Here is a 16,743-nt window from a genome sequence, read left to right as displayed (position 1 = left end):
TTTCTTCTCCCTTTGCCTTTTACCTCGGGCCTCTGGTCATGTGCTGAATCGACACAGCAGTGTCTGTTGGAGCGCAGCATTGATCCCCCACCCCCAGTCAGGACGTCCTCAGGGAAAAGAGCTATATGCTTAGAGCAGCAATGCTCCTCTTGTACTGAAAAATGCTGAGACAGAGAGGGGATGCACTGATCTGTGTAAGATATAAACCTGAACGCTGTATGATGGGAGTGATGGATTGTAACCTTTTGATAAAGTTTCAAGGAGTTACTGTGGGTACATTAGTCTTGTGGTTTTAGAAAGTAGGTACTATACTTATAACTTGACCGCCAAAGCGCTGCTTACACCTGAATCTCTGTAAGCCTCAGTTAGCAGGTTTCAGTAAAACCTCTTATCCAGGTTTTTCCTTTTATTTACATGCGTTCAGCACATGATCCTCCTTTTGTGTGCATTTATGTTCTCATTTCCTACTTTTCCACAGTGACACTGGCGCACAGCTTTATGATTTCCCACTTTTTTGTAGTCAGCCCTCCCCCCCCTGTAGCCTGTGAATAGGGTAATTATGGACCCTGTAGAGTAATTACCAGAGCTCGAGTTGTTTAATTACGGCCTTCTCGAGAGCTGTCTGATGCCAGTGACAGCAGAGGCGCCACTCGCTGATGGAACGGTTTCATCCTCTTGACTAGAGCAGCCCTGTGAGGGACGGAGAGAGGAGACGTGGTAATAGAGTGAGGAGGCGTGAGTGGGAGGGATTGCAGGGAGTTAAATTGAGTGGGAGAGAGGTAACAGTGAAGCGAAAGTTCACAGTTTGATAAATGTACATGTCTGCAACGGTGAGGGAGGGTTGCAGCAAGGAGTTTGCCTTTGAACAAGACATACGGCACCTTGCAAAAAGTCTTTATGCCCTGGATATTTAAAAAGATTTCTCTGATGTTATGACCACCAACATCAATTGGTTTTGTTGTGATATGACAGCCCAGTGCAGTGCATATACATTAGTGATGCACCTGCACCCCAAGGCCCCGCATGTGTGCTGGTGTGATGGAGTGGATGGGGAAGGAAGGACCGGGGGGGATGAATAGATAAATGCATTCAGACAAATTTGAAAACCATGTATTCATCCTCTACGTCACATTTATGGATCATAATATGCACATCTTATAAAATACATAGTTGTGTGGTTGTATAATGTCAAAATGGGAAAAAGTTGAGAGTGAATGCATTTCCAAAATACTCGCATGGAGAAATTTTATATGATGCCTGTTTGTTGTTCTGCTTGTTTCTGCATTTTAGCAAAATAAATAAACACATGAACACATGATGAGAAGAAGAAAAATCGTTTGTTCATCTCTTCCGACGAGCTGTGACGGCCATCCTGGTCCTCAACAGTTGAAGGACCTGTGGACCTGAAGATTTGTGGGGCAAAGGGCAGGGAGGTCAATCTCCAAACTAGGGGAAAGGAATTCAACCCGGCAGCTTGACATTCCCCCTCACCGGGAAGATGATTCTGTCTGCGTGGCGCTTCCGAACAATCCTGAAATAGTGCATGGTGAGGAGTTTCCCGCCACCCACTGACAATAATTCAAATATCCCCACCTCTCAGATTCATATTTTCCCCCGAGGTCATGACACGTGTTTTTGTTTTTCATACAGATGGAATTCAGTTCTGGGTAACTCCATCCTGATGGAAATTGTCTGCTGGACACATTTGCATGCATGTTTACCAAACATAAGCCTTTCCAAAGTTTTCATCTTTTTAACTCGTGATTGAGACCGAGCTTTGGCGGCGTAACGACCTGTTAAACCTTTGTTCGAATTCCAGAAGTCGCATGCAAGCCATGTTTGTTTTACCAATGCACCAGAGCTGCTCGTAACTCAAAACAACAGATGAAGATGTGAGTGCAGAAACTATTTCCTGACGAATGTGACGATTGACAGCGACCTCTTGACTTCTTGAACCTTGACCCCCTCCATGTTTGCCAATTGTAGAAGAACAGCTTTAATAGTAATAACCTTTACTTTCTACATGCATTTATATGAAGTTTTGAGCAGATGTCAGCCTTGCAACAAGCTCAATGACCTACATGTGTTCCAATGACCAATGATCATCAAACAGAGAAGTTGCAGCTTTGTGAACAGTTGTGGCTATCTGTGATATTCAGCATGGTGTCTGACAGATGTTAAAGCATGGCAGTGGAGGGCCGCAGGGGATAAATGGTGATAGATGAACCAGCTGCCTTCTTGGACTGAGAGGATTTTAACTTTTCCAGACCTCAGTGATGTCTGACTACGGCCGTGTCATTTTGAAAACATTAATCATGTTTCTCCGTTTACATCTTATTAAGGAAATATTTGATTTTAGATGGTGCATATTAATTCTTTGTTCGTAATATGAATTATGAGATACCCATAAAATATGTCCACTGTTTGGAGGGGTGCAAATGGTGAATAATTAAGAGACATACAGTCTTCTGACTAAGAGTTTTGCTTCTTTTTGTTCCGTTTCCTTCTTTGTCACACTTAAGTTTTTAACTTTTTCTTTATATTTCGTTGTTTTTCATGTTTCGGGATCTGACATGTTAGAAATGCATCAACACTCTCTGCTGAGTTAAACTGCCTCAATCACACGAACTAACGAGCTTTTTTGAGCTGTCCCTTTGATTGGCCGACAATAAACAACATATAATTAGTTTCCTGCCAAGCATAGTTACTCTTTCAGCACCGATGTTCCCACACAGAAATAACTCCACTGCATTTAGAATGAACTTAGTCTGCCAGCATGTTTGCTTCTCAGTCACCTGGCAGACCTAGTTGTCTTGTCTTGATGATGCCACACAATCTTGTGGCATCATCAAGATCTCGCAATCATGTGGTACCACAAGATTGTGAGAACCACTGAATTTCTGCAATAGTTGTTGCAGCTTTTCCAGTGACAACTAAGAATAAACTTCCCTGCATCCCATATCTGTGAGTCTTCACTCCAATTAGTGAGAAGAAAAGCAACCGAGAACTAAGACAAACTCAGTCTTGGAGTGTGAGAGGGAAACAAACCACGGTGTTTGATCTTTGCAGGCAACGGCATAGCGAAACTTTCAGTGAGACTTGTTATCGTCAGCATAGATTTCAGACTCAACTCCTCCACCTGAGTGGCCTCGTCATTTGGCTCTCCATCTTATCAGAAGACTGAAGTAATGTCAGCACTCCTCTCTTCTCGCTGTAACGAGAGCCAGAGCTGGACTCCTGCAAGTTGTTCTGTACGAAATAAGACTGTTCATTGATTTAACTGGAGACCGTAGATCGATGATATTCTCTGGTGTGAAGACTGAAAATGCTGGGTACGATTTTAGAGAAAATAAAGATAAAATATAAAGTCCTCTCTGTGAATTCTGAAGTGTTTCCAGTGTCACATGAGGGTGTGGGTAATGTGGTTGGCTGCCAGAGTCTGCTTTTTAATTGGCTCCCCTGTGTTGATCATTGCACCGTTCTCTCCCGGACTCCTGAAGCAGCAGTCTACTGCAATACTTTTGCCTATTAGGACTGACAGTTTTGCATCCATCGCTTACTGTGGTCAATTCCTCATCCTTCTGTCTTAAGACAAGCTCTCAGACATCTTTGCTGCTTTCTATTTCTTTCTTCTGCTCTATTGTTTCTTTCCAGGTGCTTTGTGTAACACATATCATTAACCCGTCTTCTGGTCTCCGTCAATTACAACAGCGCCCGTCCATTGTGCGCCACGTCACTTTTTCCAAACGCCTTTAGCGGAGATGAAAAAGCCACCTGACCTCTGAAAGCAAAGCTTGCAGTCGCTGTGATCGCTCTACCATTTGCGGCCCTCCCCACGGTTTTGCGTTTGCCCCCACGTTTCACAGCTTCAGACGCTCTCGCTGAGATCAAACCCTCAAAGTCCTGACCCCCTGCTGAGACTCCCTCTGGAAGTGCTAATGACCCTGTTTGTCTGAGGAGCTACCCGCTCTTCTTCCCATGTGCGAGCCCACTTCCCCTGCCCCGGATCCGTCCTCTTTAATAGTGATTGCTTTGCCACTTGTGCGCTTCTCGTATGACCTTAGAAGGCGGAAGACAGCTGAACTTTCACTGCAGGTCATCGTGTTTGGTGGGAGAGAAGTGCTCGGCCAGTTGCGAGGGGGGGGGGGGGGAGGACAGAGAGGGCAAACACCTGCTGACTTGCCACTGACACAGGTGTTGACGTGTCATGCAGTTTCGATTTCTACAACAGTTTTTAAGGCTATAGTCTCTTGTTAAGATTAGGCTAGGAAAGATTTTCTTTGGACGACTCGATAGACCTGCAAGTTGTAAATGCTGTCAGCGTTAGGACTGTTAAATGTTTGTATCAGCACTGGTGGGATGTTCACACCCTGAGAATAAATGAAATATTCAGTGTAAATCAGTCCTCAAATAGAAAAAGACAAACGAAACAAATTGGACCATTTCCATCTGGCAGTGGTTCAGCAATAAAAACAATTGAGGAATCTGAAACGAGAGCTGCGGCTTCATACCTGGTGTTTTTCAGTGTTGCGTTCTTCTGGGTCAATGGTTAGGATCGCAGAGAGATCATCTGAACCATGACGATACATTTCCGGGCTTGAATCACCTCTACGTTATCCAAGAGACATGAATCTTGCAGTCCACCACTCTGTCGTCGGCTTAGAGCTCCAATTTACAATGAACCCTGCAAGTAATTTGCAGAGAAGCATTTTCAGTGACCCCTGAGAGTGGCTACACATTGTTCCTTGCAAAACTACTTTTAATTGTTCAAGTTGTTACGAGATTTGGGGGAGCTGGCAGGGATATGTGTGGTCAGTCATTTAAGGGTATTGGTTTTGAGGTCCGTGTTTTTTTTTTGCTGTATGTTTAATGATTCTAGGTATAAAAAAAAGCAACAATAAGACATCTCCTGGAGTCCTACTGAATAAATCTTAATACTGAAATGGAAATGGTGAAGTCATATCCAGCCATTTCAATTGCTTCCACAGATGATGTTTACTTTTTCAGTTTCAGTATTAAAATCTTTCACCTCTTATGCTGTGTGCAGTACATTTGAACTCTTTACTTGGCATTTTATCAACCCCAGCTGAAAGTTTAAACCTTGAGGGGTTGGTCAACACTGAGTTCAGTCCAATTGTGGAAAACGATCTTACCTTCGATAACCAGTAATCGACATGGCTGTACGGAAAACGCTGCGATCCCTTGTAGCCTAACTCTCATGTCTGCCAATAACGAAGAGGAGGATATATAATCATTATTATTTTTTAGTTTCTGACTTTTAGAGAAAAGTAGAAATTTTCCCCATTGGCTTTTAAAGGTGTCAGCATGTTTTAAAACAAAAGCCCTGCTTAATTGATCATTTCTGCTTGGAAAGAGTTTGTCATGCAGAAATACTTACTGTGGTTGTCAAAAACACACAACCCATGCAATATTTAAAGTTTACAATCATTTTGTGTACTGTGGCTTGCAAAAGTATGTATACCCCTTTTAATATATATATATATATATTCTTTTTGCAAATGGTTTATAGGATTTTAAGATTGGATTTTTCAGACCAACACGAACTACTGTATAGTTGTGAAGTGGACGGATTTATTCATGCGGTTTTCAAAATCTGAGAGAAAAACTGGAAAGTGTGGTGTACAATTTTGCTCAGCATCGTTTGTGTTGGAGCAGGTTCTGAATTGAATTTAGATCTGGACTTTAACTGGAAGCGACACTTTAATATGTTTTGATGTAGCTCTGGCTCTGCATTTAGGGTAGAGATTAAAATATTTCTTGTTTTTAATAGCTATCCATTTATTTAGCCCCATTCAGCCTTCTATCAACTCTGAGTATCTTTTCTGTCTGAACTACAGAACGGCATCCCCACAGCACCACTAAGAGTTATACACACAACGTTGTGCATGGAGGCCAAAAAATTCAGTTGTGGTCTCGGTTGTACATTTACTCGACTACTTACTGTCTTTCATAGCACTTTTTTTTCTTTGGCCCTCTCACCACTCTTTCATAAAAAAGCCAGACTTAACTGTTTACACTGAACTGTTTTCTCTCAACAACTGGGTGAAATTATAACACATTAAATAATGTGTAGTTAATAAATGCCAACAATATTTGTTTTCATAATTAACTTGGATAATATTTACTGTCCTATTAAATTAAAGGTGGTGGTGACACTAATACGTTTGATTTAAGAAACATTTTTGTCTTAATTTTCATGATTGAGCATTTTCTCAAAAATCAAAACAAGTAATGCAAAGGCTCTTTGGTCTTTATATTTGAAAAAAAAAAACAATCAAATTTACTAGTATTACGTGAAATTAATTATTTCATGCATTTATTTCTTAGCAGTTATCTAAATATCTACTTCCAAAATGTACTCGTAACATTTTTGCGGATGTTTTTATGTGAGGGCAGAGCTACTATTAAAAAACCAGTCGTTCCTTTTTTATCATCCCTCAGCATAATTCACAAGCAGTCACACAGTGGTCCATATAAACTTGCGAGGAATCCACAATGAGCACAAAGACATTATTTTGGGCGCAGAAGGGTAGGTTAGAAATCCGAAAACCAGTGACTGGAATGTTTCTTGGCAGATGGTCTGATTGTGCTGTAAGCGGCTGCTTGTGAATGAGTCAAACCCACTTCGTGGTCCCTGTGAGAAAAAGTACCTGTGAGAAACTGACCGACTACTCTTCTAGCCTGCTGTCTGATTAGTCGAGAGTCCGACATAAGTGCTTCAGATGCTTGTGGTTTTCATTTTAAGGCCTTGACAAGAATCCAGATAATCTTGTGGCGGTCTGAGAATAACTTCTCCGCTATGTGAAATCTGCAGAGGCAGAGACAGCCGATTGTAGATTTCCTGCTCTGGGTGTAATTAACCAATCACAGTCAGTGATGAGCCATGGAAAGAGTAAACACTTTCCTTTTTACAACAATGGAACTTCTAAGAGTCTAATTCTCAGATGGTTCCCTCTTGTCGGGATGTTTTTCATCTTATTCCAGACCCAAATCGTTTTGACATCGTGATTATTTCATGCTTGATGTATAATTAGATGAAAAGTTGACCTTTAACACATTCATGTGGTTGCTAAATTTAAACTGGAAAATGTGACTTCAGGTTTCTAGTGCATATTTGATTACTTTAAATATGATGTGATGCTCAACACATATGTTTGCAGAAACAAATTTGAAGCTGAATTTTTTTATTTTAAAAATCACAAAGCAATGATTTAATGCCAGAGACACTGTTTTGAAAATGTACAAAATAATAACTGACTAAAAGCGAGATTACTCGCTCCTACTGTTTATATGGACTCATAATGTGGTTAAATAGTAAATATAACTACATCACAACAGTTTCAGCATCTCAGGTTATTTTCTCAGTTAGTTTGGCATTTCATCTTATTGTCACGATAAAAAAAAGAAAGCTGGTTTGTTTAATAGAAAATAAAACGGATATTACATTTTACTCAGAAATAATACATTTGCTAAGTTTTCTTATGCTTCTCTGGAAAGGTTTCATGAGTTGCAGATGTTAGTCAGACTTTACAGCTAGTAACTGGTGCCTTTGTTTTATTGAACTCTGCGGCAATTTGTTTGATCTCATGACCGTTTCGACTTCGAACAAACCTCAATGGATTCATTCATTATCACCAAAGACCTCTATTTCTTACTTTACTCTTGAAAAAAATATAAATTCTACAAAATATTTTTTATATCAAAGCGGATGCGATACAAGGAAATAATCTACCAATTGATGAGAGCAATAAGAGTGAAACTTGTAAATCCATCTTCCATCTTCAGCAAATAGTCTTTCTGAATTTGATATTGAATAAATATAAACCTTGTTGCTGCAACGGATAGACCCCATTACAGCTGGAATCAATAAGATCTAACCAAGGAATCTGAAGCGTGGCACAGAGAGAACGTCAATGAGTTTCAAACATTCTATAATTACTCTCCAGCATGTAAAAATAAGTGCCTGCAGTCCTTATTCTGTTTTGATTGCCGGTATTATAAAGCGATTGATGGAGCCTGCCATCAATCGCAGCCTGCTGCCGCTTAAACAAAATTAGGTTACAGACTGAAAATGTGAGGATGAGCTTCCGAGGGCAAACTGGAGACCTCCAAAGAAATTACTTGGGGGAATTTCAATTACATTTGACCCTCCAGACCTTTATTCTTATCATTTGCAGATTTTATGGCTCTTTGGGTGTCTTCATGGCAAGATTTTCCTCATGCACTGTTGCAGTTCACGTCTGACTGGAGATTGGCGCAATGAAAGTCAGATCCTATGAGTCCAAGGCAGCGGTTCTCAACCAGAAAAGGTGGAATATGCCCTTAAGGTACGGGACCAGTCTGTCAGAAGTGCAGGTGTCTTGATTTACAAATGATGATGGAATTCATAGTAGAACCTCATCAACAGGAATGCTGCTGATTGGTCTGTTGTGTGAAATGAGTTGAGCAAAAGAGCCAAGCTTAAAGCTATTGGTCTGTTTGTGTATGTTGACTGGTATTTATATTCAATAAAATGGCTGCAAGCAAAAGATTCCAGATGCAAACGGCTAAAATGAGGAATCTTAGGATGCTTTGACCCACCTTTAGAGAAAGAGTGAGAACTTCTGTCCTTTAGTGGAACCTTGGAGTAGAGTTGCTGCTCCTCGGCATCAATGTAAATTTTTAAAGTTTTTTAAATTACTGTTTTTTTGCGTTTGATCAAATGTCAATGAAGGACATGTTTGAGTTTCCCTAATGAATGTGGTATCCAATCTTGCATATTCAGAAAATAATAATAGACAGATAGGTAGGTAGAAAGAAAGCATGATCATTTTTTTCAACAGTATTTTTTAATCTGATTTGTTCTGAGATTTGATATTAATTTGTCCTAAAATCTTGGATTTATGCATTGTTGTTGTTGTTGTACTGGGTGTACTGTATTTTCCAAAAAGGGGTAATTCAGGGCTGAATGATGGGGCACGCCTAAATTCTATCGTCACATTACTCATCACAAATTCCCAATATGCTCCTATAACCTTGGGCGGTGTTAGAAAGCACAATGCTATGATCTATTTTGTGGTCAGGCTGTTTAACAATAAACTGCTTCGGCTGTTTAGTTTTACAATATACAGAAAAACAAAGAGGTCAGCTAAGATTTTATTATTAGTATTACTATTTTTTTTTTATAATGTAGCCCACTAACTTACCACTAACTAACCATAGTAGCCAAATGCCCCCACACGTCCAACATAGAGAAGGTCTGGGTGATTTCAGACATGGCTCTGCTGTGGATATTTGAAAAGAAACCTTTTAGAAACCAAGTGCAACATCTTCTGGGAATCATTCCATGACCCCACAGTGTGAGAGCTGGATATTGTTAAGGAGACAAAAATCAAAACCCAATTTAAGGCTTGATTTGTTTTACTTCAAGAGAGCCACATTCTTTGCCGGAGGTCCAAATTGTTTGCATTTTACAATTGGAGACCCTTGTTGGAGTTTGTTGTAGCTGTACAGCAGTATAACGTCTCTTCCTGAGGGACACTTATTGAGTTTGAAAAAGGGCAGGTTAAGCCTGCGGTATCTGAACATGTCTAATGGACCTGCGGGAGTCCCTAAGGGGAAGTTGGCAACTACGGGTCAAAACAGGGTTATGTTTACTCAGTGGATGTTGAAGCGTGCCGAAAGCCACGTGATTTCTTTCTTGTCCCCCTTAACTTCAGCCACCTATTCTGTGTCTTTCAGTCTGAAGGACTGTACACCAGACCGATGCCACATCTGGATGTAATTCCCTTGCAAGCTGACACTGAGATATTTGAATGAAACTCTTAAAGCAATGAGAAGTGGGAGAATTTTAGTACGTCCAAAATGGAAGGACAATAAAATGGTAAAACAAAACTGCTGCTTTCTATTTCTATTTCTTTTTTTCTTTTTTTTTTTTTGCTCTGTAACGTGGCATTTGTGAGATCTAAACAACTGCGTGAACTGCGAGCTGAAGATTTAAACAAATCCGATATATTTACATGGATATTTGTAGTCTTATGGGAATAGGTGGGGAGAGCTAAACTTCATAGTTGAGGCCTGTTTTTAAAGTCGGCAGTCACATTTTATTAAATCCAGCTAGATTTTGCAGTACCTGCCAATGGTTAACTGTGTGTTTTGAGTAATTCACTTGGGGAAATAGTTTGCTATGGCAAAATCAATAAATGGCTTTGTATTTTGACAAAAAGCAAAGGTGAGACACTTATGTTTTCCATGCAGCAGTCTTGACTGGGGCTCGCAATAAAAATAAAAAAAACCATATATCACTGCCAATTATTCATTATGTAAAAGTATTAGACTTTTATTGGAAAACTTGCTTAAGATTTTTCAATAGTTGGAAAGTAACAAAAAATGCCAATGTGTCGTTTATTAAAACTTAAGTTGCACGTTAGGTACAATTTATATCCCTGCGTAAAAGTTTTATATCTTGCCACATTTGTGCCTGTAATCCTGGATTAATTCCAGAGATTTCTGTTTTAAATATAGCAAATTCGGGAGACGAATATCAATCGGTTTAAATGCATTACGGAAATGAAAATTAAAAGAGAACAATACACAAATTGTACCATACATGACACATCATTCACACCAAGCTGAACATAAAGAAATAATGCTAATATGGCAGTGTTTTACAAAGAGACGTTTCCATTTTGGAAAGAATAACAATTATGTTGGTATCTGGACTGTTTTTACATGAAAACTAACTGGGTGTTAATTAAAAGGTGTCTGAACAATATCCACATGGACAATTTGTTTGTAGACATCTAAAAGCTAAAGTTGGGGTATAAACTTCAACAAATGTGGTGACATCAGGGGAGATCAAACTCGGGACTCCTCAAATTACAAGCATCTTAAACAGATGAGCTTCAGAAATACCTCATTCTCCGCATATAATGGACGATTCAACACACTTTTATCCGTTCCAGTTCCACCAAAAACAATCGCTGACTTTTTTCAACAAATACAGCTAACTCTATTCTCCTTGAGTGTCTCAGGACGAATTAGTGTGATAACTACAATCGCTCACAAGTGCTGCCACTTCACGCTTGTTCTGGTTGGAAATTAATATCCTCCTGTGCGTGATATTCTTATTAATTAACATAGCAGATGACTTGGAGTGACTCAGGGACAACACAATGCTGGTTTTCAGTAAAACTGTAACATTTCTGTTGCAATTCAGCCGCTTCTTTACTCGTCACCAGTGATGGGAGTCTCTTGACGCTGGCACCTTTTCAATCCAGTTGTCATAGTGGAACTTTACTGGCTCTCCTTATTTCCAGAATGCACCTCATCAGTAATCAGTTGAAAGAAGCTAGATAGTACTTCTTGTATAGGCTGCCAGTGTAGTGCAAATGTGTAGTTTTAGATCATGCTTTAACCTCATTTATGTGGGGTACGTCAATGAAGAGTTGATCTGTCTTGTCCAAATGTTGTGGTCACAAGAAAAATCAAAACCAGCTGGGGGATGTCGCGCCATTTATCGAACTTTTAACTTTGACTCAAACTGATTACGTGAACGCTGTCTAGCAAAGGTGTGGAAGCATCCAGTGGTCTGAAGCTATCTCGCATGAATCATTTAATATAATTCCAGGTCAGGTCTATTGCCCAATGGGGACACAGTAATCCACCTTTGACGTCAAACGTGAATAGCGCTGTTATGCTAAGGCCTGACTTGCATCCACCTAGAAATGTAGAAAGTCACCATGTAAAGCAAATACATTCAAAGTTAGTGGCCGTAATTTAATCATACCATTATAAAACCTGTGTTCTGCCTGCAGATGTTGACATTTTGAAAGCTCTTCCCATGTGTGTGACTAGTCGGTTCAAATCTTGGACACGTGTTATGCAACATGATTTCTCTTTTACGATTTCTGCACAAACGAATATTACCCAAGATTTATCTTTTTTTTTTTTTTTTTCCTTTGCAGAACTATATTATTTTACATTTTCCGAATCATTTACCCTAGTAAGGCCTAGTGTGTGACACTAAAATGCTTTCTCTGTAAAATGTGTTTTAATTTGTCACGTCACGTTAATATCTTGTGTTTCTAATAAATCAAAGGTAACATGTGTCAAGAAATTCTCTCATATTTTCTTCAGATCTCCAGAAACCAAAGGTTTCTTAACAGGAAGTCATCTGAGTAAAACTTATGAGGATTTTTATTTTTTGCATTGATGCACTGTGAATTTTCTTGCCCTTTGACGTGAAAGCCAAAAAAAATAACAAATACAGTAATCCTATTTTGGGGGAGGGAGTGGGGGGGTTCACACAATTTGTAACATGAATATACCCTGACATCTTCAACCCCACTGCAACTTTTTTTAATCAAAGATTTAAAAAAAAAATATATATATATATATATATATATATATATATATATATATATATATATATATATATATTTGGTAATAATTAAAGATTGTTCTAGGAAAATGTCTGCTTTCCCACAATATCAATACACATGCATACCATTAGTTTCACTTCTGTTAAATGTTCATGCGTGTACCTTTGTGTGTGTTTGAGTGCAAAATATAAGGACGAGAGTGTTCAACCCCCAGCGGTCCACTGGGATTTACAAGGTATCATGTTCTGGTTTTGTGATCCGGTGTAAGAAGTGCCTGACCTGCTAAGACAGCTAGAAAAATCAATGCCAGCTGGGAGATGTCACTCATTGTTTATGAAAATTTATCTCTGACTCAAACTGATTACATGAACACTATCAAGCAAAGGAACGTTGGTGGCAGGAAAGGATTCAGTGGTCTAAAACTGTCTGAGATGAATTGGATGAATATATGGGGGGAAAATGGAGTAGAAACTGTGGGAGGAGAAGGACAAGTTTTGTTCTTTTTCCTCTGATATTTGAGATCACAGGATTTTTGGTGCAACAGAAATCCAGTGGAATTTGTTGATTTTCCAAATAAGGTTATTTCATGAAGCTTCTTTGGCAAAGTTTTCTTTTTATAAATGTAAATATTTTGAATCAAATTGCTGTCTTTTCTGTTTCCATGCAGACATCTCAGGTTTTGACGCTATGCAACCGAAATGAACTTGAAGTAAACAAAATCTAGACATTATAGGTTGTGGTAGCGGTGCAGCTTCTACCACCGGCTACCTTTATACAACTTTAAAAAAAAAAATACTGAAAGATGTATTACCACTGACCGAAATTAACCATTAACATGACTTTTACATTAATCATCCTTAAATAAATGTAATATTTCCTCTTGCGCCACTAGAAATTTTTGGTATTGTTTGGTATCCAATGAAATCTAAAACAGTTGAGGAATAACTGGCCAAATTTTCAGCAAACTGCTGCAGAAAGCTTGTGGAAGGACACCAAAAAAATGTTTATACAGTTTAAAAGGCAATTCTACAAAGGAAATGTTTGCAAAAACTTCAGACTGATTTATTGTCAGTGAGTGAGGAAAATAAGATTGTTTTTCATAGAGAATATCAAATTTAACCTGTATTTAAAAATACTTTCCAGTAAAAAAAAAAAGATTCTGATTTGCCTTGTATCTCTCCATAGTCAGGCTCATTAGTTCATTAGCTAAGAGGTCAGGGGTTCCTATCAGAGCGTTTCCTTCAGGTTTCCTCTTCATCTTGTCCAGACCTGAATGTTATGAGCTCTGTCACATTCACAGACAGCAGAAGTCTGGGACCCTCGTCCCAATCTGCCCATCAGCTCTCAAAGGAATTCCACTAATGAGGCTCTATAGAGAACAGATGCAGCGAGGGCAGCCTGGGCAAGAACAACCTGCCACAGTCACTTAATGATCACTCACACCAGCACTTATGTCACCAATGGCGTTTTGGACGGATTGTTTGCGTGCGTTTGAGAGCGATGATTTCTGTTTTTGTGGATCCTCCGACCGTGTCGGTGACTAATTCTACAGTTCAACTCACCAAGCGTGTCAGTTGTTGTTCTCTTTCATGACTCATTTGATTAGGTTATTTTTCCACCTCTTTTCAGACGTCCAACGCTTTTTAACCGGCCCGTATGAACCCTTCTCTTCGCTGTGAAGTCTTTTAAAGGGCGACCCTTTGTAGCAAGTAAATTTGTCAATGTTTTTGCTCGTATCGGAGAAAAAAAAAAAAAAAAAGATCCCCTCAGCTCGCCGTCTCGAATTTCAGATACGGGTGTCGTTGTCCAGAACTCTCTGCCCACTCTTTGAAAGGGGGCTGACGTGGTTTATTGTTACAGTACGGAAGTGATATCAGATGTGATGCTTCGAAATGCCAAGAACAATGCCCAGAACATGCCTCTAATCACACATGGCCACTGTTCAGAGACACACACATGTGCACTCTGCGTGCTCTTGGGAAAACGGGCTCGTTCCAACCCTCCTTAGGTTTCAGGCCTCGGCTTCAATCACCGCTATAAATGTTAGGACATGTTTGTGTTTGTGCAATTGTCCAGCGTATACGTCAGTGCCCCATGTTGTTTGCATGAAGTGCGGTTAGAAAGGATTAAAGGGCCAGTTCATAAAAACAAGACGAGGCGGCCAAGAGCAAACAAGGAAATAAAAGGAGTGGAGTCTGTGCCAAGCACTCTCAAACGGTAAAGAGTTTTTTGAGAAGTGAAATTCTTGCGGAGTGAGCGTACCTGAGCTTCGCTTCTTTCACTATCAAGTGGTCTTTAGGATAAGTTTTTATTTTTATGAAGCATCACAGCAGTTAGTGCACATGTGTTGACTTTTTAAAAAAAGATTATGTGGATATAAAGGGAGACGTTAGCTCTTTAACTGAAGTGCAAACCATTTTATCCAGACGTTGCTTTGAAAGGCCTTTATCTCTTTCAGCTGGATCTTGCCCTTCTCTCATTTAACTCCTGACTAACCTTTTTCCTCTGTCAATTTTTCCCTGATTACCTTCCTTTTCTCCTTGTGTGCAACTTCTACCTTACAACCCCCCCTTTCATGCCTGTCCAGACAAGATACATGTTCCAGGCAATAGTAATGAGCACACATACCAGTTGTTGGTACCTATCAGCTCACACTTACCTCAGTCCTGGATCAGACCGCAGATGTAACACAAAACAGAAACAACATGCTAACTCCATCCGAATGCCGAGTTCTTCTCTTCAAATTCCTTCCTGGCGCAGAATCGGTAAAAGCCCACGATGAGATTCCTGCTGAGAAAATAAAGATTCAGAAACTTTAGCTGATAAACACTTTTAAACAGTGATGCTGTTAATTCCATGTTTACCTGTTTTAAAATCAACCTTCTATTTTTATTTTATTTTGCACTCACTTGCCTCTTTATTAGGTGCACCTTTTCAGTTGCATGTGAACCAAAATAGCAAGTTGGCCAATCACGTGGTCAATGCATTAAGGCATTTTTAAAGTTCATGCTGAGCATCAGAACAGATGGAATAGGGGAGTAAATGTGACATGGTCGTTAGACAGACTTGTTTGTTGGACAGAAGTCGTGTTGCTAACTTTACCTAGCTTTCTATTGTGGACCAAAGTATCTGAGGATTATGTCTGACACCTTTTTTATTCATAATTCAGAGACGTGTCAGGAGTGTGTCCAATCTGGTTTATGAAAAGGCTAGTTGTTACATACACATATATTTTTTTTCTTGGTCTTTTTAGAGTTTGTGTTATTAATTTAATGACCCAATTTTGAAATTTGTTGCAACTTGCATGAGCACTTTATTGGCTATAAAAAAAGAGTCCATTTCCAGCCTAATAGGCTTGACCAGTAAAGTTTATCTTAATAATCTGTCCCTGTCTAAAAGTGCTTACAAAGAACATGTGAAAATATTATACAGATGGTGCATTGGTCTGTGTCTCCATTGTTGCCTAATGCTAACTTGCTCTACGTGTTTGATAGAAAATGACAAGAGGACTATAGAGACTAAGAGGTCCAGTAAGAATGAAGTAACATTACAATTAATATTTTAATGTAATCCTTAATAAAGGGGAACAAACCAGTTCCTCCTAATTAGCTTGCTGTTAAATCCCCCCGGATGTTACTTCAGGACGATGTCAATGACTGACAGCTTGCATGTACACTTTCAAGCCGTCTAGTCAGCACATTTGTTTATTAAGAGTCTGCAAGTGTGTACCGATTGTTAACAGCTCTGTAATCATATTGATTGGCCTGCAGGTCTCAGGACCTTTGATCGATTAAGTCATGAATAAGAAGCATCTCTTTGTAAGAGGGATTATGGTTCAAACAACTTCTGAATTTTAGCGTTTGGAGTTGGCTAGTTGAATAACTATTAACTTTGTGGTAGACTGGTCCGACGACTGGAATTGACTGGCTTAAGAACAATGAGCTCCATACCAAGAAGCTTTGACTTCAGCAGTTTGGATGGACAATCGAAGACGAGCTGAGAGGAAATGAGGGAATTAGTTTCAGAGGATTGGGTTATCTAAGAAGAAAATTACACTATTGATTTTGAACCGTGCCTTGTGCGAGTGTAAAAATAGTTAGGGGAAATTTTTTAGGTCAGTGGGGTTTGGATTTTGTTTTTGTTCATGTTAAATATAGTTGTACTGGTTGTTATATGATTTTGAAAAAGTTCTTGGAGTATTAATGATTTCCCAAGTCAATGTGTGTAGGTAGCTGTAAGACTCTCTACAGACTGGGTTACTTAACTCTAAAGGTCTTGCCTGGTCCATATAGTGTTAACAGATATTCTTAACATTTGAATAGACTTACTGTCATCAAATAACTTATTCTACTTCCCAAAA

At 39.3% G+C, this 16,743-nt stretch overlaps 1 long non-coding RNA gene across 3 annotated transcripts; it reads right to left on the bottom strand.

The window, feature by feature from the left end:
- Positions 1-577: 577 nt before the first annotated feature.
- Positions 578-16,386, bottom strand: LOC103459229 (uncharacterized). Of its 3 annotated transcripts, none has more exons than XR_532699.2 (4): positions 15,248-16,386; positions 15,043-15,173; positions 4,512-4,684; positions 578-690 (listed from the first exon to the last, which is right to left on the bottom strand). It is a non-coding gene; the product is annotated as an uncharacterized LOC103459229 (long non-coding RNA). The 3 variants fall into 3 exon arrangements; XR_014086012.1 differs by having other exon boundaries at positions 15,293-16,386; XR_014086011.1 differs by having other exon boundaries at positions 15,043-15,170; positions 15,248-16,385.
- Between the last annotated feature and the right edge of the window lie 357 nt (positions 16,387-16,743).

Source organism: Poecilia reticulata, chromosome 23 (genome assembly GCF_904066995.2).
Source record: "Poecilia reticulata chromosome 23, P_reticulata-male-v2, whole genome shotgun sequence".
Taxonomy (NCBI): domain Eukaryota; kingdom Metazoa; phylum Chordata; class Actinopteri; order Cyprinodontiformes; family Poeciliidae; genus Poecilia; species Poecilia reticulata.
This window is presented reverse-complemented; position numbering and strand designations above follow the sequence as displayed.